The 3,713-nt window shown below is 35.3% G+C and overlaps 1 pseudogene; it reads left to right on the forward strand.

Annotated features, from left to right (window-relative positions):
* Positions 1-1,145: 1,145 nt before the first annotated feature.
* On the forward strand, positions 1,146-1,264 carry LOC126208188 (5S ribosomal RNA; annotated as a pseudogene).
* Positions 1,265-3,713: the final 2,449 nt, after the last annotated feature.

The following is a 3,713-nucleotide window of genomic DNA, read 5'->3' on the forward strand; positions in this document are numbered from 1 at the left end:
TCCACTTCAGCTACTGAGTATTGTCTCAATGCTGCAAAACTATGCCCAAATACTGATGCTGCACGCTTGAGGAATGTGCATAAAATACAGCTGAAGACATCTTTAAGTGCTTCAAGAATGACTACAGATTTTTGGCTTATTTAAGATACATAGGTAAGAAGAATACATTACAGCAGTGCTCAAAAAATGACTGTATTCCAATCTTGGGATGGTAAGTATCGTTGTAAAATAAAGAGCTTATGATGTCCGCGTTTAAGGTAGTTTTATTTTTCCTATCAACAAGTGAAGAACAGTTCTTGGTACATTTCTTGAGTTTCATCCTTTGTGGTCATTATTCTGATGCAGCTTTAAACTCTTCTTTTGATGTGTATATAAAGATTTTTCTTTGTATTAACGCCCCATTCTCTGAAGAATTTGCTTCTATTATACATTAAAATCATAAACAAGCTAATCAACAATGGTTAATGTAGTGTCTATTCTTGTTAGCTAATAATAGTACTCGCTGTAATTTGTATAGTATTGATAGTATATCTACACACTGTATGGTGATCTTTACAATTACATTTTTACAGATTTATTATTCAGTTTTGGCAAAGGAAATGCACCAAAAGTAAAGATGAGCAAAATGTGGAATTGTAATTGTATTAAACATTACAGTATTGATTGAGATTTTATTACACTGGCATTCATTGTCTAATATTCCAGGTTCAACTTGCTTTGCAGAGACCAATGGCATAAGGTATATTGTATTAGTAACACCACTGACAAAGTACTGCCAAAGGATGTGAATTTTGCCTTGAGGGAGTATCCTGTACAGCTTGCTTCCTGTGTTGAAATGCATATCTAATGCCCTTTATTTGTGGGAAAGCAATTTCTAAATAGCCAATTTTTTAATCAGTGATTTTGTAACACTGAAATAAAAAATATCCAAAACATACAAATCTGCTAGGAGTGATAATACTACACAGAAAACCTAAATATTTGTAGCCCACAATGATTAAAAATTATTTTGTGTTTAATGTTTTTTGTGTAAACATGCTGAAGTCTGTGAGTTATGTAATACACCAAGGAACATGTGCAAGACAATTACACCCTAGTTTCCTTAGACCAGAACACAATAAAAAATGAAACCAATATTTTTCTTAGCCAATGGCCTTGCCACAGTGGTAATACCGGTTCCCGTCAGATCACCGATGATAAGAGCTGTTGGACTTGGCTAGCACTTGGATGGGTCACCATCCAGGTCTGCCGAGTGCTGTTGGCAGTCGAGGTGCACTCAGCCCTTGTGAGGCCTATTAAGAAGCTGCTTGACTGAGAAGTAGCGACACTGGTCGCAAAAGCTGACAACAGCTGAAAGAGTGGTGTGCTGAGCACATGCCCCTCTGTATAACACACCTGGTGATGCCTAAGGGCTGAGGATGACACGGCAGCCAGTCAGTACTGTTGGACCTGCAAGGGCTGTTCGGATGGTGTTTGTTTTTTCTTTTTTTATGCTTTCTTGAACATGTTGGAACCATGTTATAAATGGGTCTACATCCACTGACTATTATATCAAATGTTTGTTGATTAGTAAATGTTGGAACTGTGGATAGTTAATTGACAATAATAACGACACAGACGTATTTAGAAGCAATCCCGACAATTTGTACTGATGCTCAAATCCATGAAGGTATCACACTTAAAAACATTGGCTGTAACTGTAATTAATTTACTCAGGAAACTTGGATACATTTTGTCATAAGGCACAGCTTCCATTACATTTTGTTATAAGGCACAGCTTCCATTACATTTTGTTATAAGGCACGACTGCCATCCATTTGAACCTGCTTACGGTAGTCAAACCTAGGTGCGCCTCTGTAATTTTTACCCCACTCGCTTCCCTCCAGTACCAAATTGACTTGACAATTCCTTGATGTCTCAAGACGTGTGCTAACAGGCAGTCCCATTTTTTAGTTGTGCCATTAATTTCTCATCATACCAAATTTATACAGTACCACCTATTTAGTTATCCTGTATACGCATACAATCTTCACCATTCTTCTGTAACACTACATTCCAGGCATTATATTCTTATGCAAATTAATTTTCAGGTTGTGTAAACACCTATTTTATCCCCCTAAATGAACACTGACATAACAAGATTGAATAGGTGTTTTGTTATGATGACTGATCTGTAGTGTAACCAGAGGATTAGGTTATGGTGCTTAGGTGACAGTTTGGTTGCGTGTGGCCAAGCTGAATGTGGAAGCAGAGTGTTAAGAGTAAAGTATTGTCCCATAACTGTCCAGATAGTATTGGAAGTGGTGGGAGTTTTGTTGTGTGCGAGCACTATCAGGTAGGGGGGGGATTTAGTTCAACAGATGAGGCCTACTCAAAAGCAGAACTCCTAAGCTACAGTTAGCAAGCCTGCAAAAGATCATATGGACAGCTCATTCCAGTATGACTAATAAAAAAATCACCCCATTAACAATTAATACAACTGCTGATAGTGGATCAAGCATACTGCTCAGCAGATTATTGCAGACTAAGATGGCTACTCCTGTGTGGGTGCCAAGCTATTTGGAGCTAGATGTAACATATTGATTTGTAGAGTAGCATGATGTCTATGTTCATGCCATATTTAGTGCACTTTTTGTTATAAAAATGAACTGCAAGGTAAATTCAGACAGCACATATGGGATAATAAACAAGTATCTCATGAGTGCATGAAATATATTGTACGTAATCTACAAAAAATGCAGTGGGCAAATGTCATACTGTCTTTTAACCACATACAATAAATAGTTCTATTTATTTCATGAAAATTGTTGAGAAGATCTAACAGGTATTATTACATGACTTCAGTTTATTACTGTTTGTTTACGTTCCATGCAATGACTGAAATTTAAATGTTACATTATTTGGTCTTCTTTTCATATTTACTGTTCCTGCTACAAATGCACAAATCCGTGAAAAAGGAAGCAATTACATTTCTTTCATAGGACAGTATTACAAATGTTCAATTATATTAGTAGGACATTGCAAAAAAAAAAAAAAAAAAAAAAAAAAACACAGATTTTGGATGAAAACAAAGAAGTCAATGTATGAGAGTCTGCCAGAACAAGAAAGGAAGAGTGATTATTTTATGGGTGGTTCTGAGCAAATTACTTTCCTGGAAGCATCTGGATTCAATGCAGTCAAGGAGCTAACTGCTATTGTATGTACGCAGTCTCCTTATAACAGAAGACTATGAATAAAGTCAAGACAGTGACATGGTGCTGCCTAAGAATCCACCTTTACCCCTTTGTGGTGATGACTCATGATTATTCTTGTATATAAATGTCAGGTCATTAAAAAATAAAATTGGTAATCTTAGTATTCTGTAAGGTGTAAACAAGAAGTTTACATAATGTATTAATAAACACTGACTCAGTATGTGATGTAGGCATAAATCTGCCCATTTGTTATTTAGGACAGATTTCATTGTTACAGGTGTAGTCTCTGTATCTGACAGCAAAAATACAATTAGTTTTGTTTAAAACCATGTTAATTAAAAGTTATGTCTGATTAAAAATTTTACTATAGTAAATATCAGTGAAAATATTTTGAGCTAATAAGTAGATTTAGTAAAAATGATACCACTCATGACAAAGACTAGAATTCCAACTTTTCATTAACATAGTTAAATTTTTTTGGAAAAAATTAACTTACAAGATAATTATCATTAAAGTTCA

This window comes from Schistocerca nitens, chromosome 1 (genome assembly GCF_023898315.1).
Source record: "Schistocerca nitens isolate TAMUIC-IGC-003100 chromosome 1, iqSchNite1.1, whole genome shotgun sequence".
In the NCBI taxonomy this organism is placed as follows: Eukaryota; Metazoa; Arthropoda; class Insecta; order Orthoptera; family Acrididae; genus Schistocerca; species Schistocerca nitens.